Genomic DNA, 27,701 nt, shown 5'->3' on the forward strand with positions numbered 1-27,701 from the left:
CTCAAACAGAGCACTTGGCACCTGTGCTCTCAATAAATATTAACCATTATTGCTTCTAAAGTACCAGGTATTATTTTTATCAGAGCCATTTTGATACTTTCTGAAGGTGTTTTAGCAGTGGTATGCTGATAAATCTTTAATAACTCACTCTCTGAATGAGAAAAAGAAAGAAAAGAAAGAGAAAGCTTTGATTTGTTGCATTTATTGATACCCAAGGGGATAAATCCTATATCTGTGGCCAATTTGAGCTACCAACCTGGCCTCACTCAACAGAGTCAGGAAGAGAGATGCACCTGGGCTTTCTTAGCTGGTTTGAGGTTGTGTTCAGTCCCTCACCCTAAAACTAAACTTTGTTCTTTGACTGATATTCCACTGTTATAAAAGTATGCTTTTTAAACTGAATTGCATTTCCAAATTCTACATGATCTCAAAAAGTGATCATTCTACAGGTCTGCATCAAGGTTAGGGGCTTTGGAAACTGGCCTGACTTGAGAGTTGATGTTAATTCAGATGCAGTAGGACAATAGATCCATAAGCATAACGTAAATAGTGATTCTATTGGGGAATTTAAGCTGAATCCTGAAGATGGGGTGGGGAGAGGAAGGCTAGTTTGAATGACCAGGTCAAATGTCAACCCCTCCTTTATTCTTGGAACACTTTCCTTCCTTAGCTCCCATGCCACCACTATCTCCTGGTTTTCTCTAATAGCTCTGATTTCAATTTCTGAAAACTTTAAATGTTGGTGTTTCCTTAGGTTTAGGCCCTGGGTTCCTCTCATTATACTTCATGTTCTCTTCTTTGGTTTTCCTTTGTACATGGCTCATAATGTCATCTATGTGCCATCAGTTATGTCTGAAATCCTAAGCCCTCTTCCATGCTTAGGACAATGTCTCTATTCGGACCTCTCTCATACATGTCCAACTTCATATGTCCAAAGCTATGTCAATGATTTTGTCTAATTCTTCCTCCAGTGAACTTCATTGAAGAAAATGGGTAATTCACATCCAATTATTAATTGAAGATAAATCAATTAAAAGTGGCCCAATCAGAAAAACAGAGAAAAAAAAAAAGATTTAAAACAATGAACAGAGGCTCAGATTTTTGTTAGGATAATACCAAAAATCTAAACTTTGTGCCTGGGAGAAGAGTTATTACATTTTCTGGTGGAGTTTTCAATATGTGTAGATTTAATATATTTAATGAATACAGCATAAGAGAAGATATTAAAGGAACCAACTAGTCTTAAGTTCTCTACTTCATGTAGTAAAATAATACTGAGTAGGAATTGAAAAATTTTAAGTATATACTATAATCCCTAGGAAACCACTAAAATATTATACAAATATATAGTCAAAAACTCAATAGATAGGGGGTGTGGAGTGGGCGTATATGGGAACCTCTTATATTTTTTAATGTAACATTTTGTGTGAACTTCTTAGCTTTGAATAAAAGATTTAAAAAGGAAAAAAAAGGAGTGAAATAAAAATAATCATGCATTAGAAAAACACAGTAGATTAAACGAAATACTAACAAATATTGAAATTATGAGAAATTATGAAATTATGAGAAATTATATGAAATTATGAGGAGACAATAAAGAATGAAAATCAGAAGGAATAAACAGAAAGCAATTAGTAAAATGGTAGATAAAATGCAAACTTCTAGACACCTATGTGAACACAAATATTTTAAATACTTAAATTAAAATGTAGAAATTATCAGGAAAAAAAAACAAAAACAAGACCCACTAATATGCCATCTATAAGAAATCAACTTCATCTATAAAAGCATAGTCAGATTAAAGGTGTGGAAACTGTATACCATGAAAATGCTAGTCCAAAAAACTAGATATTAATGGCATAAGGAAAGAAAGATAGACCAATTGAGCAGAATTTAAAGTCCAGAAATAGACACACATCCATGGCCAAATGATTTCTGACAAAGGTGCTAAGGCATACAATGGGGAAAGAATAGTTTCCTTAGTATGCAATGCTAAAAATACTGGTTATCCGTATGAAGAAGAATAAATTTGGACACCCTTTCTCAAACAATATGTATTAGTCAGCCAAAGGGGTGCTGATGCAAAATCCCAGAAATAGGTTGTTTTTTATAAAGGGTATTTATTTGGGGTAGGAGCTTACAGATACCAGGCCATGAATCATAAATTACTTCGCTCAACAAAGTCTCTTTTCACATGTTGGAGCAAGATGGCTGTCAACATCTGTGAGGATTCAGGCTTCCTGGGATCCTCCCTTCCAGGGTCTTGCTTCTTTCTGGGTTCAGGGTTCCTCTCATCCTGGTGCTCCAGCTTAAGTCTTCAGCATCAAACTCCAACATCAAAACTCCAACATCAAAAACCCTTAACTCTGTCCTTTGTCGTGCATTTTATCTTGAGTCCCCATCTACCAATGGGTGGGGACTCAATGCCCTACTGGCACAAGAGGTTTAAATAACTACTTAATCAAGTAAAGCTATGATCCAATATAATCTAATATACCCAGAGGAAAAGATCAGTTTACAAACATAATCCAATATTTCTTTTTGGAATTCATCAATGATATCAAAATGCTACACCATATATAAAAATTAAATCAAAATGGATCAATGACCTAAAAATAAGATATTAAACCATAAAACTCTTAGAAGATAACATAGGGACAAATCCTCAACATTAGATTTTTAAATATGACAGCAAAAGAAGAATGAACAGAAAAGGAAAATTTGACTTCACCAAATTTAAAAACTTTTGTAAATCAAAGGACAGTATCAAGAATGTGATTAGATGATGTGATTAGAGAATGGAATAAAATAGCTGCAGACCATAAAGCTGATAAGGGCTTAATATAAAAATACACATAAGAATTTTTCTAATGAACAGTGACCCAATTAAAAAATGTACAAAGTTTTTGAACAAATATTAATTTCCAAAAAGGTTATATAAATGGCCAAGAAGTACATAAAAAGATGATCACATCATTAGTCATTAGGCTAATGTAAGTTAAAACCACAGTGAGATACCACTTCACATCTACTAGGATGACTGTTACATAAAAAAAAAGAAATGGAAAATAGCAAGAGTTCACAAGTTTGCAGAAAAAGAGGAACCTTCAGGCATTGCTGATAAAAACATGAAATAGTGCAAAAACTGTGAAAAACAGTTTGGTGTATCCTCAGAAAGTTAAATATAGAATTACCATATAACCAATCGATTCCAATCCTAGGTATGTACCCCAAATAATTGAAAAACAGGGTCTCAAAAGATACGTGTATGCCAAAGATCATAGCAGGTAAAAGGTGGAAACAACCCATGTGCCCATCAACAAATGAATGGATAAACAAAATTTTATACATACTCAAAAAATGGGGTATTATTCATGCTGCACCATGAATGAACTTTAAAAACATTATGCTGAGCGAAATAAACAAGACACATAAGGACAGATATTACATGATATCACTTATATGAGATTTCTAAAAGAACGAAATTCACAGAGTCAGAAAGTAGATTAGAGGTTACCCGGAGATAGGGGAAGAAGGAAAGGGAAGTTTTGCTTTTGCTTGGTGGGTATAGAGAGTTTGTAAATAAAATTTTTTTTAAAAAGAATGAAAGTAATAATGTCTATACTAATTTTAGACAACACACTTTCATACATGGCTGGTGGGAATGCAAAATGTTGCAGTCATTTTGGAAAACAATTTGGCAGTTTCTTATAAACTTAAGTACATATTTGTCTATGAACCAGCAATTCCACACTTAGGTATTTACCCTAGATAAGTAAAAAAGCAATATTCACACAAATTACTTGCACAAAATATTGAGAGAAACTCTACTTCCAGCAACCAACAGGCATTTGTAAAATCCAAATATCCTGTAACAGATGTATGCATAAATAAACTGTGGTACATTTATTTAACTGAATGCTACTTGATAAAAAGGAGCAAACTATTGGTAATGAACCAATAAGAATAGCTCTCAATGATGTATTGATGTATTAAAGAAACCAATCTCAAAAGTTAGATCCATCTATATGGATTCCATCTATATGACATTATGGAAAAGTCAATTCTGTAACAAGGGCAAACAAATAAGTGTTTTCTGCCATGGGAGATGGGGGTGGGTGCAAGAGGGGAGGAAGGGATTTGCAGTATGAGATGAAGCATGAAGGAGATTATTGGGGTGTTCCAAATGTTCTGTATCCTCATTGTAGTTGTGTTTTCATATGATTAAATTCATCCAACTCTATATCAAAAAAGATAAATTGTACTATATGCAAATTTGGAAAACAATCATAAATTTTATGAAAAGAGAAAAAACAGAAAAATTTGAGGAGTCGAGTTTTGCAGGTGGAAAGGAAAGATTCTTTTAGTTTTGGATGCATACTTTGGGGTGTATTTCAGAAATACACAGAGATTTATAGTAACATGTTAGATAAATATACCTATGGACTTTGAAATGATTCTGAACCAAAGATGGAGTTTTGAGTAAAGGAATGAAAGTGTTAGGTGAAATCACGGGTATTAATAAGATCTCCTGGGAGAGTGCAAAGAGTGAAAAGCAAAGATATTCAAAGAGAAATATCAATATCTTGCAGGAGTCATGCATATCAGAAACACAGCAAGAAAATCAAGAGAGAATGTTGTATGAAAGCCAACAGAACATTTCAGATAAATTTGTCCAGCTACATCAAATGCAACAAGTTGAAAAATGATTAGGCCACTGATATATGTAGCTGATTCTGGAATTCCAATATTGTGATAATCCACAAGAATTTCTATCAAGAAGTAGAACAATGGATTGATCAATCCATAAAGTCTCTAGAAGTCTCAGATCTAGCTAGGCGTGCCACGGCAGTGTTTTGGAATATCTGTGGTAATGGAAGAGCACAAAACATGCATTGATTTTTTGCGTGTGTGTACTATGACATTCTTTTCTGTTGCACTTCACCTTTTGGTCAATAAACATACAATTTTGTACTTCTGTAGAAATGGATTTCCATTAGCCTCCCACAGAGGTTTTATTTTTAAGCCAAGGTGAAGAAATTTCATGAATTTAGAAGTGGTATATAGAATCTTTATTAGTGAAGATTCTACAATTTACAAAATGTTCTTCTGGGGATTTTGAAGCTAATATTTATTGAACTTACACTGTGTAAATGCCACTTTATTCATAGACATCATTCATCTAGTGATCTAATCATTCATTCAATAGTCATTCATTTGTCATGCACTGAACTCCTGCCAGGAGCTGAAGAAGCAATGAAAACTAAGACCAGAGGGGGTTTTAGATGGAAGGTTTTTAAAATACCCATAATGAACAGTTTATGCCCTAAGAAATTAGTCGCAAACTATTCTGGGCACTTTTGTACAGTGGACTTCTAGCGAAACTTACTCTGAGATCCTTATCCATAAGGTGAGGTGGGAAAATGCCCTAGGAAAGCATGTATCAGCAGAGGAAGAGGTTGATCCAAACAGCAGTCATGACAATGACCTCAACTGGCCCCACGGAGCTTTGGAGCTGCGATGTCCTGACAGAATCGTCCTGCCTAGAGAGGAGTCAGGACTTGGCAACTCTAATTTCTCAATGATGGGATGTGGGCTGCCACTTGATGGAGCCATTCCTTTGGCAAGGGTGATCTCTTTGCCTCAAGGCAAATTTTCAGAACAGATTCAATTGTGATTCATCTTCTTTCAAAACTCTGAGCAGGTGGAAAAATAAATGCCTCAATTCTGAAGAGGAGGTGGTTTGGGTAGAGCATACCAGCATACACTACAACCATAAGACATTGTATTTTCAGTAGCCATCAGATTGCCTAGGACACAGACGTACTTATATATTGGTGAGTTAGAATGGAGTCTATGCCACATTTTGGGGGGATAAAGTTGCAGACAGTAAGATGTGTGATGAATGCTGTAGTGAATGCTTGAGACAACCAAGAGCTCATGCAATCCTCACAAATCCTTGGAGGATAGGGTTGCTAAATTTAGCAAATAAAAAATCAGGGCACTTAATTAAACTTGAAAGTCACATACTTAATGAAAAATTTTCAGCATAACTATGTCCCATGCAATATTTGGAGATATGTATATATTTTGGATTATAGCTATTTAGGTACTATACAGTAGGATTGTTTTCCCTACTTTTGGCTCTGCCTCCAGTATCAGGAGCAACAAGAACCTAAGGCAATTCTGGGCTCTTGCAGCAGCTTTGAGTGACATCAGCCCCAGAATTGTTGGCAGTGGTTTCAGCAGCACCAGCATCCCTGTGGGCTTCTTTTGTTGTTGTTGTTGTTGTATTTATTTACTTTTAATGTTACATTAAAAAAAAATATGAGGTCCCCATATACCAACCCCCCCCCCTCACCCCACTCTTCCCATAACAACAACCTCCTCCTTCATCATGGGACATTCATTGCACTTGGTGAATACATCTCTGAGCACTGCTGCACCACATGGTCAGTGGTTCACATTATAGCTTACACTCTCCCCCAGTCCACCTAGTGGGCCATGGGAGGACATACAATGTCCAGTAATTGTCTCTGCAGTACCAGCCAGGATAACTTCAAGTCCTGAAAATGCCCCTACATCACATCTCTTCTTCCCATTCCCTACCCTCAGCAGCTACCATGGCCACTTTCTCCACATCAATGTTACATTTACTTCCATTAATAATCACAATAGTTCCAGAATAGCCTATCAGTAAGTCCACTCTAATCCCTACTCTATTCCTCCATTCTGTGGGCCCTGGGATGGTTATGTCCACTCCACCTCTATATTGAGAGGGTGCTTAGGTTCCAATTGGATGCTGGATGCAATTCTCCTGCTTGCAGTTATAGGTACTTTTGGCTCCCTGGTGTGGTGGTTGACATTCTTCACCTCCCTGTTAGCTGGCTGGGGTAAGTCCAATAAACCAGAGGGTAGGGGTTGCAAGTCTGTTGAGGTTCAGGGCCTGGCTATCACATGGACAGTCCAGAGATTCAGGTCCCCTGAGTAAATACTAAACCCCAACGCCAACCACAGGTCTGGTAAAAGTAACAAGAGAGGTTTGTGAACAAAGATCACATCTGAATTCAACTCCGTCACACTCAGGAACATAAACTCCAAAGTAGGGCCAACTGACATGGCACTGAACTCCATCTGCCATGACCATAGAACCTGTGAGTCTCTGTAGCCCTCAGAAGAACCAATACCTGTGGTTGTATCTACTTTAGCTGTCTCTGGGACTCTGCTGAGGCGTGCCTAAGGGCAACCCCTCTGATGACCTCCCAGCTCTTTTTTGGAGACTCATAGACATATAAACTCATTTGTCCTTTCCATTTCCCCATTTTATTCAAGGTCAAAAAGCATTTTTAACTCTTGATATTAAATGTAGGCTGAGATATTCTGCTGGACCGAATTGACCCTTTTATTCAAGGTCGTTTTCTAGTTACATCATCAGCTGGTACTTGGTAGTAATCCCTCGGTGCCAGAGAGGCTCATTGTGAGAGTCATGTCCTATGCTGTGGGGAAGACAATGCATTTACATGCTGAGTTTGGCTTAGAGAGTGGCCACATTTGAGCAACATGGAGGCTCTCAGAAGGTAACTCTTAGGCACCCTGCAGCTCTAGGCCTAGTTCATATTTCAGGCACACAGGCTCATAAGCATAGTCATCAGTATCAAGGGCTCATCGTTGGACCATCCTTCTTCATTAGTCGTTGCCGTCGCACTTGGGGGATTGTTGCTGTTCCATTAGGGAATGTGATAGGGTTCCCCTGGCTAGGAACTCAGCACTCCCTCGGTTGTCATTTTAACTGTAACCACTATGAAAATATCCAAACATTTTTAAGTACTCTGTATATATGCCCTGGAGAACTCCCTCCCAACAATGTGCCCCCTATCAATAACAACCCACTCCAGCATTCCTCCCCTGCCATTGTTGAACCTCTCTGTGGTCCAAAACTTCTTTGAAAATGAAGCCTAATATATTGCCAGGTTTCATTAATAGTAAAACGGAATATAGTGATGTGTTTAAAGGTTAGATATAGAATACATACTAATTTAGAAAAATTAAAGTAAAAATAAATTGGGTTATCAAAAAATTGAAAGATGAAAAAGATTTGTTTTGGATGTTTTGCCTTCCATCACTGCAATAAATGTTGCCCTGTTAGCACATTGGCAACGCAACTTCTTCCATCTCTTCCTCAGTGTCTACATCCTTTCTTTTTCTTTTTTCTTTTTTCCTAATGATTAAGCTTGTCTTCACAAAAGTTTTAGGTCACAGTAATTCATATATAAAATATACGGTACTCCCACATATCCAACATAAAACACTTTGTCCCTTCCCCAGCAATAATCTTTTTATATGTTCATACTATATTTACTGCAGCTGATGTACAGATATTGAGACAATAGCTTTCAAACAAGGTTACACTTGGGTTTACATTATGGTTATATTTTAGACTATACAATTTTCTAAAGTTTTAGTTGTCTTATATTTTACATTATGGTTTACATTTTAGCCTATAGGCCCCTATACATTTTTGGTGTAATTTAACATGTCCTATAGCCATACTTGCATAATCTTGTGGAACACTTCCATTGCCCCACAGTTACACTGATTCCATCTATTCAGTACCTCTTTCTGCCTCCCCTCAGGGCCCACAGTGACAATCAATCTTCATTGCTTGAAGGGCCATGTTCAGAGATACTTGCAACAATGTTGAGAGCTTGACATGCTCAACTACCCTAACACATTGGTAGCCACCATTTCTCTCGAGAGATACAATTTCCTCTATTTGAGAACATCAGTCCTCCCCAGGATGTGGGTATATCTTCACTCTCATTGTATGGGTCTCCATCCTATGATATAACCCACTATCACAAAATGAGCACTCACACACTCCCTAGAAGCCTGGCCTGTGTCGGATTCTCCCCTTTAAGCATCTTAAACAGGTAACCTTCCTTATTATATTTTTGAAAAAGTTTTCTCAACATTATACTCTCAACCACATACCTGACAATCTCCTCTGTTCATATGTTCTCCCACTCTCTCCCCCAATTTCTTGGGCCATATTAACCATCCTCCCATTCCTTGCCTCCCTCAAGCCTGCAAAGTTCCACCCTAAGGTATCCCTATGCCCTCATTTTATCCCTTCACTGTACAGATATTTACCTCCAGCTTATCATAGATTTCACCCAGGTAGGTGTCAGCTCATCACAAGAACCTAAGGCGATTCTGGACTCTTGCAGCAGATTTGAGTGACATCAGTCCCAGAATCGTTGACAGTGGTTTCAGCAGCACCAACATCACTGTGGGCTTCTGAGATTCTGTTCAGCATCTGGCTTGTGGTACCCTCAGCAGCAGCAGCAATGATGGTAGCACATTGCTGTGACTGTGGGTTTATGCCTGGGATCCACAGTGGATATAAAAAGATGGGGTTCGAAGATTGGTTATTTGACCAGATTGGGGATCTTGGAAGTATTTTGAAGTGGGTTAAGCAGGGATGGAGGAAAAAGACGATATCTTCTTTGAAATGAGAAGGAAGTGAGTCACAACAAAAGCTCCATCACAACCCTTGGCAGAGATGCTATTTACACCAGATACCCCATAACTGATGCCTCATGGGAATGCACCAGGGATTACCAAACTATAGTATCAGAAATTATTTCTCCATCTTTCCTAGGTTCCAAACCAGGTCTGTTTTTAATGTTATCTGAGTGATCTCCCAGAACTTATACCATCTCTCTCACTCTCTTGGTCCTTGAACCAAATTTATTCCAATCTCAATCACTCCCAGGGCTAAACGTATTTCCATGGTTCTAAACTCAATCTGTGAGCCTCTCTGTAGACCTGCTGCTGGTACATGACTGCTCAATCATTTTGGTGCCAGCCCTCCTCTACACTCAGTGGCCTGATACACCAGTCTCAAATTGTCTCTAATCCCTTTGTGGTCCTTCTGAATCTCTGGAGTTGAAAATTCTCAGCTGAAAAATGATAACTCCACCAAAATACATCTGAGGACCCTGAAATGACTGCACTATAAACAATGTGATTTGAGTAAATTATTTGAATCTTTACATTTTCACATGTGGAAAAAATGGGGAAAAAAACAATATGACTTCATCAGTTTTTCATGAGTATTGAGTGAAATAGAATAAATAAAAAATATGTGTAGATTAGCTCTTGGAACATTGTTCAATAATTATTTAAATATTAAGAAAAAATTTGTTCAATCTTAGAAGACCTCATTTATTATCTCTAAAAGAAGGTATTTAAACCTCACCAGTGTGTATGAGAATTCAATGAAATATTAAATAAAAAATGCCCTGGAAACTATTAAATGATAATGGATGGATTTTATTATTGATTAGTTCCCAAGACTTGTTTTTTCAGATGACTTTGTTTATTTTATCAGTTTCTATTAAAGTGACTTCAATGTACATCCACTCAGTTGTTTTAATCTTGTCATTTTCCAGTTTCGTTTTTTAACTGGGAAGGCAGAAGAGAGAACCAGGAGTAAGGGAGAAAATGAAAAAACATTTCAGGATTTTAATACCTATTATCTGTCATGCACTCTGCCAGACTTTAAGGATACAAAAATGTATAACATGATATGTGTCATACTTTCCAGCATCAATGACAACCACAATTACTGTTTAAGGAGCACTTACTGTGTACCAGCCATGATGCAAACCCAGCACATGATTTATATTTTAATCCTCAAATAATCACTTTAGATACTATTATTTTCTTTCTGTATATTGAGAAACTAAAGCTTTTCAAATTTCAACAAACTGCTTAAGGTTACATGGTGTAGTGGTGTCAGAATACAACAGCATCAGGGAGAGAAGTAAAAATGACCAAAATATAAAGGTCAATGTGTTTTGGATGTCACATTGACAAGCCTGTTGATCAGTCTAATCATCCATTCCAAATTATCTTCCTTCCTTGCCTATTAGCAGCATCTGACACTGTTGATATCTCCCTTATCCTTGATAAATTTTCTTCTGTTAGTTTCCAGAAGGCCCCACTCTCCTGGATTTCCTCATGCCTTCTGGCTGCTGCTGCTGCTTCTCCTTTGCTGCCTGGTCCTCATCTCCCTGATCCTCAATGTTGGAGCACCTCAACACTCAGTTCATGGTTCTTTATTCTTTTCTTTCAAGCTCCTTCCTTCTATAATCCCATTTTATTTATCATTTTAAATAGCATAAATGGTGAGCCCTCACAGATTTATATCCCCAACCCACACCCCTCTCCCAAACTTCAGACTCGTAAATCCTATCTAATATCCCCATTTTAATGCTAATTAGGTATCTAGTACTCAACAGGTACAAAAATAAGGTCCTGCTCCTGCTCTGCTTCAAACTTGCTCCTTCTACATACTTTCCTTTAGTTGCTAATATAAACTGTATCTTTCCTGAGACTCCGGCCAAAACCTTGAAACCTTTCTTGATTCTTCTTTCTCTCACACCCTGTACCTAATCCTTAGACAACTGGTTTGGGTTTATTCCAATTATATCCACAACCTCACCAATCTCCACCACCTCCTGCTGCAGCCACCGTGGTCTAGGCCATCATCATCTATCACATGATCTGGATTGATTAATATTAGGAAATATTAGCTCAGCAGTAGTCTGCCAGCTATTCTTCCTGTTGCGGCCCTAGGTCCACTTCAAATTTAAGTTATGGCCAAACATCATCCTGATTAAGTAAAGCAAACTCAATCTTTTAATTGCCACCTTCTCAAAAATATTAAATTTCCAGCTCACTCAAAGAAAAAAAATCAGGCAAAATCCTTACAATGGGACGTAATTTTCCTCACTACTCATTGCCTCCCTCACTTCTTTTCACTCTAATCCAGCTATGCCGCCTCCTTGCTCTTCCTCAAACATAGTAAATGAGATGTCACAACTGGGCCTTTGCAATTATGTTTCCTAATTCATAGTATCCACATGGTTATGCCATCCTAGGTCTTTGTTGAAATGTATTTTTTCTGTTGGCATTCTTGCTAACTACTATGTTTTAAATTGCAAACTGGATTTCAGCATTTCCAATTCTGCTTCCTCGTTTCAATGTTCCGCATGCATTTATCACCATCTAAAATCTCACTATGTTAGTTATCATTCTATTTATTTTCTCTTTTCCCCAACAAGAATATAATCTCCAAGAAGAGAGAAATTTTTTCTGTTCTCTTTGTCTTACCCTCAGTGCCTGGAAATGTGTTGATGCCTCATTGTAGGTGTGCAATACATATTTGTTAATTTAATATTGTTGAGATGAACAATTTCTTAATGGCAGAAAAATGAAGATAGTGTGTCTTAATGCTTAGGGGTGAAATTAGCAGAAGAAATGATGACTAAAGTGTGTAAATGTATTTCTCACAAAGACCAGAGCAAGTTCAAAAGTTCCATGCATGACTCTGCATGGATGAAATGCAGTGATCATCAGGGAAGATGAGAAAGGGTTGAGCTTAGTGAACACAGTGGGTCTTTTCCAATGTTGACTTTCCACACGTGTATTTCCCACAACTGATTGCAATTAATGCATCACATAATGGTTCGAAAACTTTCTAAGATTTCCAAAAAGATATTTTTCTCCCAGTGTTGTTTTATTTATTTTTTTTCCTTTTGAGTTGAGCAATTGTGAGTATCAGTGACTAAAATTGATGAAACAAGAGATGATGTAGCACATTCAGGCCCAATATTTAGTGAAAAAAAGGCATTTCCTTAGGCAAGGAGCTGGAGCACAGCTGCCCTCCTAACCATACCAGCTTTCCACTAGCACCTGGAGCTCTTTCTTCCCTGCAGGAGCCTTGATCTGCTCATTAGACATGCAACAAAGAGAAAGCCTGTCGAGCACACATTCATATTCATAACTCAAGTCTGCTGGAGCTTTTACATTTCTCTTTCTGGGAGTTCATGGAAACAAGGACCAAATATCCAAGCAGCACAAATGGGAATCATAGTTGGGTCCTTGACTCAACCTTCTGCAGCCCTGTCTCCATGCTGCTCTCTGGTGACCTTTTTAGCAAGATAATTGGACCATGTCTCTTCATGGCTTAAAACTTTTCAAAATGCCTCATCTCCTATAGAATTAAGCATACTTTAAAAAAATCTTATTATGTAATCATCTGGCTCTTCTTTAACTCTCAAGATTCAGTTCTTTTCTAAAAAAATTATTTTAGTATATTCCAACAGCTTTATTTTGGTATCATTTATATACAACTAACTAGATGTATATAAAATGTACAGTTTGATACACTGTGACAAATGTACATACCATGAAACCAGGAGCACAATTAAAATAATGAATATATCTCCATCACTCTCAAAACTTTATTCTTGTCCTGTGGTAGGATGAATTATATACCCCAACAAACACATGTTCTTAATCTTAAACCGTGAGTGCTTACCCTCTGTAAATAGGACCTTTTGAAGATGTTGATTTTAGTTAAGGTGTGGTGAACAGAATCAGGATGGGCCTTGATTCGATTACTGCAGGCTTCATAAAGAGAACCCAGAAATCACAGAAGTGAGAAAGACGAGGACATGGTCATATCATGGGAGGCAGAGAGATGCAAGCCTTGGGGTCAGTGTTGACCAGTAGCCAGCACCAGAAATTTAGAGACTTTGGGGAGAAAGCAAGCCTTGTTGATATCTTGATTTTGGACTTTTTCTGTCCTCAGAACTGTGAGTCAATAAATGCCCATTGTTTAAAACAACCTATTAAGTGGTATTTGTCATAGTAATGTGAAAAACTAGGACATGGCCCTTTGTATTGCCTTCCAGTTCCCGTGTTGCACTGATCAGCTTTCTTTCACTGAAGACTAGTTTTTATTTTCTAGAGGTTTATATAGATGGAACTGCACATTATGTACTTGGAGGGCAGGGGGCGGTTCCAGCTTCTTTTATTCAGTGTGCATTTTGAGGTTCATTTATTTTGTTGTTTGTATCAACAGCTCATTCTTTTTAAATTGCTGACTGATATTCCATTGTATGAGTGTACCACAATTTGTTTATCTGTTACCTTGTTGACAGCTATTTGGGTTTCCAGTTCAGGATTATTACAAATAAAGTTGCTATTTATATTTGTGTACTAGTCTTTGTATGGACATATGTTTTCATTTCTTTTGGATAAATACCTAGGTGTAGAAGAGCGGGAATATATGATAGGTGTATATCTAACTTTTGAAGAAACTTCTAAATTGATTTGCAAATTGATTGTGTCATTTTACATACCCATCAGTAGCACATGACAGTTCCAGTTCCTCCACATGTCCACCAACACTTGAATGAGCAGTTTTTTCCTTTTCCTTTCTTTTTATTTTCAGTCCTTTCTGATAGATGCAAGTGGTATTTCTCCGAGGTTTTATTTTGCATTTTGCTGATGATGTTAAGCATCTTTTCATATGATTATTTTCTGCCTATATGTGTTCATTGGTGAAACAGGTTTTTATCACTCTGTTCAAATCATTTGCCCATTTTCATCTCGTTTATCCATCAGAGAGATGCACCCATGAATTGAGGAATGCAGGTACCTTCCAGAAGCTGGAAAAAACAAAGGATGCATTTTCCTCTAGACCTCTAGAAAAATTGTGGCCCTGCCACCTCCTTGATTTAACCAGGGAAGATCCATTTAACATTTTTGACTACCAAAATGCTAAAATAAATATTTGTATTGTTTGAACCATCAAGTTTGTGGTAAATTGTTACAGCAACAGGAGGAAATGATTACATCTTCTGTTTGTAGTTTGCTTGAGAGGGTTTAGTAGCAACAGATGTTGGATTTTGGTAAAGGTAAGTTTAGCTTATTAATGTAGGGAATTATATTTCCAAATGTTAAGCCAACCATGCATTTTTTAGATAAACCCTACCTACATGGGCATGATATATTAATGGTGTTTGTGATCCTTTCCCTAAGGTTTTAAGCTTTTGTTCCATGGGAGAGATAGGAAAGAAGGATATATTATTGGTTTGTATATTTCCCACTGTGGCTGTACTCTGCTGGTCAGCAGATACCTTCTCAGAACTCCTGACTTTTTTTTTTTTAAAGATTTTTTAATTTTTTATTTATTTCTCCTCCCTCACCCCCCCCCCCCCCAGTTGTCTGCTCCCTGGGTCCTTTTGCTGTGTGTTCTTCTGTGACCACTTCTATTCTTATCAGTGGCACCAGAAATCTGTGTTTCTTCTCATTGCATCATCTTGTGTCAGCTCTCGTTGTGTGTGGGACCATTCTTGGGCAGGCTGCACTTTCTTTCGCACTGGGCTGCTCTCCTTATGGGGCACACTCCTTGCTTGTGGGGCTCCCCTACACGGGGGACACCCCTGCGTGGCACGGAACTCCTTGCATGCGTCAGCACTGCGCGTGGGCCAGCTCCACATGGGTAAAGGAGGCCCGGGGTTTGAACCGTGGACCTCCCATGTGGTAGATGGATGCCCTATCCATTGGGCCAAGTCCGCTTCCCCTGACATTCGTTTTGTTTGTTTGTTTGATCATCTGGTGAGGTCTATGAAGAAGATCCTGCAAAGGGTTTGAATTCCCTTTGTGTCTGCGGTACTCAGAATTGCTTTATTCTCTTGTTAGCCCATTATCAGAACTTTACCAATTTGTTAGACATTTTAACTGATTTTTCTTTCCAAAACACGAGCTCACATCCTGTCTCTCCTGGGAGGGACTCATCTATTTTTTTAGATTTTCCCTTCAGTTCAAGAAAACTTAACTATTTGCAGACTTGCAGACTATGCAAGATCATTTTTAGGATTGGGGTGATGGATTTTTTGGCTTTCTATATCCTAGGCAGAAGTTCAAAGTAGAAATCTTGCTTTTATATTTATGCTTACAATTTATCAATCCATTACTCTTGTTTAGTGTGTCTAGATTCTTTACATTTAATATAAATATTGATATGGTTTGCTTAAAATGTATCATCTTGCAAGTAGTTTTCTATTTATTTCATCTCTTTTTTTTTGGTTATTTTTGGCTCTCTTTTTTTGCTTACATCTTGATTTTTTAATATTATTTAGGATTCCAATTTGCTTCCACTGTTGGCTTATCATTTATACCTATTTAAAACATTTCTAGGGGTGTCCTATGAATTACATATTTGATTATACTCTACCTTTGGAAAATATTATAACACTTTATGTATAGTATAAGAACCTTACAAAAATATACTCAGGTGGGTCCTCTGGTTTCCCGTAGTATATCAGTTCAGCATGCTTACTTCCATTAGCCAGTTTATTTCTTCCTTTGCTATCTTCCAAATACAGGTTTTCCACTTCATGGACCACTGGTCACTGATTTCTTTAAACTTCTGAGAGCCATCATAGAAGTAAGTTGGTCCCACTTGGAGGGTTTCCTGGAAAAGGGTTAGATCCCATGTCATGAGAAAGTGCTCCCTGTCAGTGAATTCTTTCGTACCCTGTATTATATATTACACCTCCTGATCAAACATCTTCAAGCATAAATCTCAGAGTTACTCCTATTATTCTTGACAAGCATTCTAGTATGTTCTTGTGACTGCTTTAGTGTATTTTCTCTTCTTCCATTTCAGAACTGTAAGGTCCCAGCTGAGTTATGCTGGGATTCATTCCTGGTATCTATCTTGCAGCTGGTAAAGGAGGAGGGAGCACTTCTTGCATTGCATAAGAGAGGCTTTAACAGTGTCTTCCAGCACAGTGGAAGGGCTGATTCCTGTTACCTTTATTAATTTCTTCCTTCCGTTTTCTTTTCAGTTTATTTTGCTCTTCTTTTTTCCATTATCTTGAGGTGTAAGTTTTGAGTGTTGGTTTGAGACTTTTATTCTTTTCTATGTTTTGTTATAAATTTCCCTCTCAGCATTGTTTAACCATATCAAAAAAAAATTTTTTGATATGCTGTATTTTACTTTCCATTCAGTTCAATGCATTTTTTATTTCCCTTAAGGTTTTCCAATTGTTTTTTTTTTATCCAAGTGTTTGGAGATTTTCCTGTTATCTTTCTGTTATTTATTTCTGGCTAGAGGCTATTGTGTTTGGAGAAAATGCTCTATATGACTTCAATTATTTTAAATTTGTTGATGTGTGTTTTATGGCTCAGGATATGATATACCTTGGTATATTTTTCATGGGCACTTGAAGTAAATCCTTCTGTTATTGGATGGAGTATTTTATAAATGTTAACTTGGACCTGTTGGGTGATAGCATTATTTACTAGTTTCATATTTTTATTGATTTTCTCTCTAGTTACCCTACAAATTGTTGAGAAAAGGGTGTTGAAGTCCCCACATATAATTGGGATTTGTCCATTTCTCCTGTCAATTCTATTGGGTTTTACTTCACTTATTTTGCAGGTTTTGTTGTTAATGCTTATACATTTAGGATTGTTATGTCTTCTTGGTGGATTTTTCCTTTTATCATTACATAACATCCATCTTCATCTCTGATAATAATTTACTGTGCTCTGAAGTTTGTTATCTGACATGAAAATAACCACTCTTGCTATCCTTTTAAAATGTTCACATGATTTGTCTGGCAAAATATGATTAAATAAATCAAAGATCTAAATAAATATAGACACGTTACATGATCATGTCATAGCTCACATTTGGTTTATTATAGCCTTGGACACTTTACATAGTGGACTGTCTGGAAAAAATAAATAAAAGCATTATGATTTAGGGTAATGTTAAACTTTACATCACACCTACTGTCCTCAAACCCAGGGATATCATGTTTAATGGAAATTAGTTGACTTCAAACACAATGATAGCCAGTGGCAATTACCCGAATTTTCTGTCCCTTCATTCATCACATACCTATTTTATGCCAGGCCCTAAAGCCTGTGTCTACAGTGATGAACAAATAGATATTGGAACCTGCTTTTAAGAAGATAGCCTTCCAAGCAGGCTCAGGGATGTGGTAAGGTTCTGAAGGGGAAGCTTGCTTTGACAGATTGGAAAAATGTACTTACATTTCTGGCTAAGGCTTTGTTTTCCAGATCCCTCTGCTAATATTCTTTATGCAGGGGCCTTGGGCCAAAGCAAAACTAAGAATAAATTAGTATTTTGGTTTACCAAGTTATTGTCTCTTGTGCATACATCTCAGTCATAAATTTAACAAGTATTTGTTGAACAGTTACCATGTACCAAGCACTATCCTAGCACTTAGAATAGAACAATAATTAAATAGATATAAATAATTCTCCTTATTGAGTTTATAGCCTAGAGAGAGGAGATAAAAATAGGTGTGGAAAATCCTATCTAGATGATGATAAGTATTAAAGAGAAAAATAAAGCAAGGAAGGCATGTAGTGGGCATCAAAAGGGGGTTTTAGATGCAATGTTAGGTAAGGGTTCCAGAAAAGGACTCAATGAAGAGTAACATCTAAATAAAAATCTCTGAGGTGAGAAAGGAGCCCTTTGCAGAAAGATTTGACATACACATAAAGACATTCAACAGAGGGAATGGCAAGCAAAAATATTGTCTTCAATTAAGAGGTTGCCTGGCAAATTGAAGAGAGAAGAGTGGTGTGCCTGGAGTGGGAGGATGGAGAGGGAAAGTGAGTCACGGGAGATGATCCCAGAGAAGTAAGAAGTGGGAGTAGAGAGACTCTTCATGGCCCAGTAGGTTATGGTAAAAAATTAGCATTACAAAAAATCCACGTGGGAAGTCATTGAAGGATTCTCCCTTATGAGTTGCCTTTTAATCTAGTGAAATGGGGAGACTTTGAAGGGTCTTGATGAAATTGTGACATCATGTCTTTTAACAGCATCTACCTGACTGTGGCAGGAAAAATGCAATATAGAGGAGCAAGGTTAGAAGTGGAGAGAACAGTTAAGAAACGATTGCAATAATACAACTAAGATATCAGTATGGATGGGCCAAAGGTGATAGCCACAGAGGTAGCAGGAATTCATGAGAATGAAGATATCTTTTGAAAGGAGAGCCAACAGAAATTTTCCTATTTGATAAGACATGGAATGTGGAAGAACGGAAGGAGAGAAACTGAAGGCAATTCAAGGATCTGGGAGCTGATAAGAAAATGTGAAAGAGAAGATTAGAACACAAGTGGTCAAGATGGAAAATGTTATTGAAGCCAATACTAAACTCACGTTATAAAAACTCTACCACTGCCAAGATTTGTGAATTCAAGAAAACCATCTCTCTTCTTTTTAACTACTTTTCCTCTTCAATAAATTGGGGATATTTAAAACTGTTGATAATAACTATGAAAATAAATGACATTTCTTGAGCCCTGATTATGTACATCAAGCCTATATAATCCTCAAAGAAACACTTTGATATGAATATCATTTTACTCAATTCTGTCTCAAATGAAAAAAAAAACAAAAAACGCATGCAGCCAGCAAGTGGCCAAGCAGAAATTTTGTTCATATCCAATAGCATTGACCTTGTAAAGGGGTCGTCTGCAGTGTTTGGATTTGCCCAGGATTCCTCTTCCTCTTTATTATCTGAAGTGCATATCTCGAAGCCTGAGCAGATTCCTACAGTGCATCTGCAGCCCTCCAGTGATTTGTTCTCCTAGACAGCAAGCCCTCACCCAAGTCTGACCCCATGTTGTATGGATTGCAACCTAGAGCAGGAGTTCTTAACCAGGGGTCCACAGACCCCCCAAGGGGTCCATGGAAAGCTTTCAGGGGTCCGTGAACTGGATAGAAAGAGTCAACTTATTATCTCTATTTTCTCTGACCTTTAACTGAAATCTATCATTTCCTTCACTTATGAATATAGGCAATAAATAAATTACAATAGTATTCATTTCACCTGACTAGCAAAGGAGTCCATGGAACAAAAAAAGGTTAAGAATCCCTGGCCTAGAAGGGCCCAGGGAGAACATACATGGAAAGTACAATTTGGGTGGAGAGAAATGCAGATGGGACCTTCCCTGAGGCTAATGCACCCGATATCCTTTCTGGTATGAAACAATATTGAAAGATTCCCATATACTTGTTGCAGGGATATGTCATCATCAGAAGAAATGAGGCCTGAAACTTAGTGGATAAAATTAAGAAAACATCTAAAAATCGCCTTTGGCAATAATGGAACAAGATGACAAAAAAAAGTTAGAAAGAATGACTGTCATAGAGCAGGCACACATGCATATTTTACATGTCTGTGTGTACATGCGCACAGTGGCTTGAGAAGCAAAGATACCTTCAATTAATTGTCAAACTCACCTCTACCTATTTGACCTGGGAAAAAACCTCTCCATCCTCTTTGGGCCTTGATTGCCATACCTGTCTCATTAGAGTCAGCAATGCCTGCTTTGAAGCTTTAACAACCTTCATTTAGGGAAGAGGATTAGGGTACCTCTTTGCTCTTAGTAAACGTTTCACATGTGTGCTTTCTTTTTTATCCAAAATGAGAAGCGGGTCTAAAAGATTTCATTTCAAGTGAATATGTTATGTTTACATACTCTGGTAAATATACATCTTTTCCCTTAATGCTGAACCATTATGAGTTAAGTAAACACAAACTTCCTTTTTTTACTGACAAAATATTTACACATCTCACACTCACATCCACGCATGTTCCAAATAAGACAAAATGACATAGTTTCTGAATAAAAGCAGTGTGTCCGGATGCAGCTAGAATAGGGTGTAGAAGGTAATGGCCATTGGCCTTAATGAACACTTACTAGGTCCCAGGCACTTTTCTAATGACTTTATATTACATTTCCATAATGGCCTCATCACACACAGGGGTTCAGTGACTCACTGAAGGTCACAAAGCTGTAAGAGATAGAGTCTGGCGGTACTGCCCATTACTCAGCCCATTTTCAGATCTGCCATTTACCAGTCCACGAAGTCATTCCCACATTTCCCAAGGGGGTTTCTATGTTTGGGAATCAGTATAACAGAAATAATGTGACCTCTTCTCTCTCAACTAGGTCACAGTCCATTTGGAATGGAATTCAATTTCCTCATCTGTAAAATGGGGAAAATAACACAGCCTGCCAATATGATGAGGACTTTATGGGAGTTGAATTTACGTATTTGAAAGCCTTTGTGGATTGCAAATTACTCTACTAGCAGGAAGCATTACCGCTGTGGCTGAAATTCTTGGGCCAGACATTGAGATCTGTGCATTTGCCTTGGGAAAATATGAGGTCTCTGCCAAAAGCCCAGAAGAGCTCAGAGCTTTCAAAACAATAAAAAGGGGAGGAAGAGCCCATCAATCAGCCGTCTGCACCCCAGGAAGAAGCTGCGCAGAATGCCAGCATTACATAGATCTGTCATCTTTGCCAGTGTGTTTTTAATTACTTTGCTAATTAGTAGGCAAACTAAAATTAGTGACAGCTCCTTTTTTTTCTCCTTTTTTATACTTTCCTTTTTTTTTTTTTTTTGCATTCTAATTGTACCCTGCTGCTGCCAGATACCTCCTGAGAGGAACTAGGCCCAGGAACAGTGCTTGAGGGTTCTGCAGGCTGGAGGTGAAAGAAGGTGAGTCAGAGGCTGAGAGGTAAATCAAAAATTGACCACATAACGAAACAGGGGAACTATAATAACTGCTACTAACTCATCTAATTCTCACGCAACCCTGTGAATTAGATTTTGTTATAATCCCCAATTGCCTAACCTGCTTAACAGTTACATTAGGAAGTGATGAAATGGAGGTGAATTCTAGGAGTCTGGTTTCATTGCTCTTGTACTTAATTACCTAACCACATCACACACAAATCAGGTGAGGAAGCTTTGTACCCCCTATTTTAGAGGAGGAAACAAGCCTCAAGGTGACAAGTCTCTCTCATGGCCACTTCATTAATGGGAAAAACCCAGACCTAAATGCCTTTTTTCTCCTCTGTAGATGAGTCATGGCTAAACCAGAACAAGAATAAAAATGAAAGATTTTGTGCAGAACCTACTGCTTGCTATTCTCTTGGGCATTTCCTCCTGCTAATGGAGATGTCACTTTGTTCAGATCTGTGTTGGCAATGCACCTAGAGAAGATGGGCTATTCGGGGCAATTCAGTTCCTCACTGCCAGGCATTGGATCTAGATGGAAGCGGACCTGTTGTGGTTAGCAAACCCTAAGAGGATTTCCACTGGAAGCTTGTGCAGAAGATTTCCTTCACGGATTTAAAGAGAGAGATACATAGAAGAAAAACTTTCCACTTCATTACTGCATTGGGAATGTTCATGCTATTATATTTTATGTGAAACTGCAGCAGCCAATTTTTAACTATGAGTAATAAAGCAAGATTTACCAGATTCTTCTTTCGTTTCGAATGCTGAACAAACCTTGGATCAACTATCTCCATATTTTCCTTTATGTAAATTAAGTTAAAATCTGTATTGCTTTAGCTAGGTTTTTCTATTAATAAAATATTCTGTAAATACAGTCAAAGACATCCAAGCTGACACATGGGTCATAATATTCCATTATGGCTTACAAACTATCCTCAGATCCATATGCTCCTCTCAACCATTCTAAGTTAAACAGTACTCTAATATCATTATGATTTTCACCATCTTCATCTATATTTTACATAAGTTTAATGGGAAGGTAAAGTGGCTTAAAGGAATTCATATGATTTGAAATTTTCTAATTGCAGAGCAGGTCTCAGACCCTCCTCTTCAATTATCTTCTACCTGCATATTAGATCATGTCCTCCATTTTCTCTCCTGCATCATAATCTCTTCAACTCTACTATATCACTTCCATTTGCTTAAAAAATTATACTACTTGCTTGAGTCCAGGTCCCCCAGGAAATAATATTGGGGGAAGCCAAGGAAAATGGATAATGAAAGAGCACTAAGCAGAGAAGGAGGGAGATAAAAATAGAAGACATGGTCGTACCAAATTTGCTACACCCTTATAGCAACGTCAGATGATTGTTTCATCTCAAAGAACATCTTCAGAGAGGGAGTATGAAGCTAAGTTTTCTGAACAGAGTTGAAGACATCTACTGTAATAAACCTGCACCTCCCTGAGGCACGGTGTCATATCAAGGACCATGTTTTCTGCTCTTGAGTTGAGCATTCAGCTGTGGCATTCATTAAATCAGTCTTGGTGAGGGGAAGACCAGGTTGTGAGCTGGCGGGCATCTCCCAGTCCTGTTCCCATGGCCTCTCTGAGCAAGAAACAGTGTAACCTGGAGGTGAAGTTGGGTGATATTCACACTGTCCAGTTTGTTGCTCAGAGACTGTTGTTTCTGCTCTACAGAAGTAGATACGCTCATGGGTTCATTATTTGTGACCCCAAGTCTCTTCATTCTGTGCCCCCTCTCACAGCTCTATCCAGTATTTCTTCAACTGCTCCTTTTTCCTTGATCATCTAATTTTGTTCTTCTAATCCTCTGAACAACCACCCAGGTCACTTGCTACTTTCCAGGAATAAGTGTGTATCTGTACCTCTAGCTACCACTTGCTCAATAATAAATGAGTTGCCCATTGTTCTCATGCTGCTGCAGATCCCAACTAATTCCCTTCATCATTCTCTTTGAGGCCACCCCTCGATGGGTGGGGCTATAATATGCCAGTAACCCATTTTTAGTAGGGTCAATAGGTCTTGCCAATGTGTTTGTGAACCACACAGTCCTGAGTTCTTATATCTCCTGTTGGTGGAAGACAGAGTCAGGAGTTGAGGAAACTGTATCAGTAAAACCAAGGGAGGAAATATGGGACTTGGGCTCCCTTGTTTGTGTATTTACCTGTGCCCTATGAATTGATTCTGGCCTATTCTGAATGTATGTTTCCACTGTAAAATCGGTTGCTGCTGTGCCTACTCATATGTATGATTCAGTGACTCTGATAACCCGTAGCTCATGAAAGATGTGCTTCAGTCACACTGGAGCTTTGTTTTCAGGTGTTCAGTCTATTCTGGGCTCAGCTGCTCTTTTTCAAAAAGAGGGGAGCTATTTCTGGGTGTAAGCATGGGCTTGCTCCAGAAACCTTTGCTTCGTTGTGTGACTCTCCTATTGGAGCATTCCAGGGACTCCATATAGCATCCTTTTCACCATGGACACTTCTAGAATCATCAGATCGCTTGGTCATTTGACAAAAATGTCAGGGAAGCTTAAACCCAAGCTCAGATCTATAACATTGCCCTCTCATCTTGTGTTGGAAAAAAGTAAACTGTCAGACTACCAAGCCCTTGATAAATGGACTATAAAAGCACTACCAAATTTGCTATATGATGCATCCACCTATAAAGGAAACCACAAATGCAGCATGCCATTTTTTTATTGGTAGAGGATGTGAGATGTAGAATATGATCATTTACTTTGGAGAGGCTGTACAATCATAAGCCAGGAATCTTCACCAATATGATAAGGTCCTTGTAGCAGTTTGATATGGTTATGAATTCCAAAAATAGATATTGGAATATGTTTGTGATCTGGTCTGTACCTGGGCATGATTGAGTTATGATTGGGGCTTTGATTGGTCTATGCTATTAGGGCATTGAATCTCCTCCCCTTAATGGGTGGGAACTCACAGATAAAAGGTATGACAAAGGACACAGTTGAGGGTTCTTAATGCTGGAGTTTTGATGCTGGAGTTTGATGCTGAAGTCTTAAGCAGGCACCCCAAGGAGTAAAGAGGAAAGAGAAGAAAGCCCCAGGAAGAAAGGAACCCTGAAACCATATAGAAGCAAGACCCTGGAAGGGAGGAACCCAGGGAGCCTGAACCCTCACAGATGTCAGCAGTCATTTTGCTCCAACACGTGAAAATAGACTTTGGTGAGGAAAGTAACTAATGCTTTATGGTCTGGTATCTGTAAGCTCCTACCCCCAAAAAATACTCTTTATAAAAACCAGCCAATTTCTGGTATTTTACATCAGCACCCCTTTGGCTGTCTAATACAGAATTTGGTACTGAGGAGTGGGGAAGTGCTTTTGCAATTACCAAAGTGTTGGAACTGTTTTATAAATGGGTAAGAGGCATTTTTTGGAGGAATTGTGAGATGCTTGATGGAAAAGGCCTAGATCACGTTGAAGAGACTTTTGATAGCAATATGGATGCTAAAGATACTTTTTATGATACCTTAGAAGTAAATAATGAAACTGTTATTGGAAACTGGAGGAAAGGTGATTCATATTTTAAAGTTACAGAGAATTTAGCAAGATTAACTCCTGGTGTTTTATGGAAGGCAGAACTTGAAAATGGCAAGCCTGGGCATTTAGATGAAGATCTTTCCAAAGTAAAGTTGGAGAATGTGTCATGGCTTCTGCTTGCAGCTTATAAAAATTGCTAGATGAGAGAGGTATGCTGAGGACTGAACTGTCAGGCACAAAGAAAACAGAAACTGATTCTGGAAATTCCAAGTCTCAGGAAATCAAGCTCCCAGATGAAAGTGCCCCATTGGAAGACTTAACTAAACCTGGAACTTATAAATCAAGATTGAAGATGCAGTTATCTCAGAAAGACTTATGGAAAGTCTTACTGTCTAATGGCTTGGACCCCTGCTTCCTGCATGTTAAACAAAAAAGGTTTATGAGAGAGCTGTATGAACAAAACCACTGTCTACCTGGAATAAAAAGGGCATGGAAAGGAGAGATTGAAGGAGAAACAGCTTTAAGAAGAAAACCATGGAAGCTTAGATCTGGAATTAGGACATCACCTTGGGCCAAGACAGGAATCCCATCCATGTGTACAGAGAGGGTGAGTTTGCACCAGCAGTTGAAGAGAGTGGATGTTCCTGTCTGATGTTCAGGGAGACTTTTGCTGCTCCAGGGTACAGAGAGTGTGGAGCACATTCCCCAATGATTAGAGCAGTTAAGGTCAGCACCCCACAGGTCTGAGAGGGGTGGACCTGTCCCCCAAAGGTTAGGGAAAGTTACATGGTCAACTTGTTGCTCTGAGAGGGTTGAGCCTATATGCCAAAGGTTAGGGGGAATGTTGTCTTCACGTTGCTGTACTAGGGGGGTTAGGACTCTAACCCAAAGATTGAGTAAGGTGTGGCAATCACCCCAACACTCTTGGAAGAAGAGGTCTCGAGCTTGGTTGACACCCAGATGCTTGATGAGGGTGGAACCAAGGAAATGGCCATTGGGCAAGCCAGTGGAAAGGGTAGGTCCCCATATGGACCCAAGGAGAGATACCATCAACTTACAAATGACTCTTAGACTGAAATAGAATGGAGGATGCCCTGCAGATTTACTGTACAGTAGAGGACCCATGACACTTGTTTCCCTTCCAATTTCTCCTTATTTTAATGAAAATGTTTATCCTTTGTCCATTTGTGTATTGGAAGTAGGTGAGTATTTTTGTAAGTTTCAGAGGTCTGCTCCAAGACAAACTATATTTCTTTCTTTCTTTATTTTTCTTTTAATTTTTAAATTTTTATTAAAGTTAATAGATTACATAGAATATTACATAAAAAAAAACCATGAGGTCCCCATATAACCCCCAACCCACACACCCACCCCCATCAATTTTGTAAATTTTATTTTTTTGAATATGCATACATCACAAAAAAGGTTACATTATAAAAAACATAAGAGGTTCTCGCATACCCCTCATTCCCCCACCCCACTCCTCCCACACTAACAACCTCCCCATTACTGTGGCACACTCATTGCACTCGGTGAACACATTTGAAGCACTCCTGCACCATGTGGATAATAGTTTATTCTGTAGTTCACACTCTCCCCCAGTACATTCAGTGGGTTATGGCAGGATATATAATGTCCAGCATCTGACCCTGCAATATTATTTAGGATAACTCCAAAGTCCCCAAAATGCCCCCTCATCACATCACTTCTTCCCACTCCCTGCTCTCAGTAACTACTGTGGCCACTTTTTCCCCATCAATGATACAATTTCTTCCATTCATAGTCACAAAAGTTTTATAGTTGAATATCAGTAAGTCCACTCTAATCCATATTTTATTCCTCCATTCTGTGGGCCCTGGGATGGTGATGTCCACTCCACCTCTATATCAAAAGAAGGTTTAGATTCCACATGGATGGTGGATGCAATTCTCCTGCTTGCAGTTGTAGGCATTCTTGGTTCCCTGGTGTAGTGGTTGACCACCTTCACCTCCCTGTTACCTGACCTGCATAAGTCCAACAAACCAGAGAGTAAGAGTTGCAACTCTGCTGAGGCTCAGGGCCCAACTGGCACATGGACAGTCCAAAGATTCATGTCTCCTGAGTATACACCAATGCTAGCACCAACCAAAGGTTCAGTAAAAGTGACAGAAGAGGCATGTGTAGAAAGGTCACATCTGAGTCCAACTCCATCCCACTCAGGGACACAAATTCCAAAGTAGGGCCCACTTACATTGTACTGAGCTCCAGAGCTATCTGCCATGACCATATCCCTGTAGGCCTCCATAGTCCTCAGGAGAACCAGTACCTGGGGTTGTATTCACTTTGGCTATTTCTGGGGTCCTCCTGAGGAGTGCATAAACATGACCCCTCTGATGACCTCCTGACTCTTTTGTGAAGACTCTTGGCTGTATAAACTCATTTGTCTTTGCCATTTCCCCCTTTTATTCAGGGCCAGAAAGCAGTTTTTAACACATGATCCTACATGTGGGCTGAGATATTCTGCTGGTCTGAGTAGACCCTTTTATTCAAGTTTTTTTTTTTTCTTTTTCTATTTACATCACCAGATGGTGCTTGGTAGTAATCCCTCAGTGCCAGGGAGGCTCATCGTAGGGAATCATGTTCCATGCCAGGGGGAATGTAATGCATTTACATGCTGAGTGTGGCTTAGAGAGTGACCACATTTGAGCAACATGGCTCTCAGGAGGTAATTCTTAGGCACCCTGCAG

This window comes from Dasypus novemcinctus, chromosome 14, assembly GCF_030445035.2.
Source record: "Dasypus novemcinctus isolate mDasNov1 chromosome 14, mDasNov1.1.hap2, whole genome shotgun sequence".
NCBI lineage: Eukaryota > Metazoa > Chordata > Mammalia > Cingulata > Dasypodidae > Dasypus > Dasypus novemcinctus.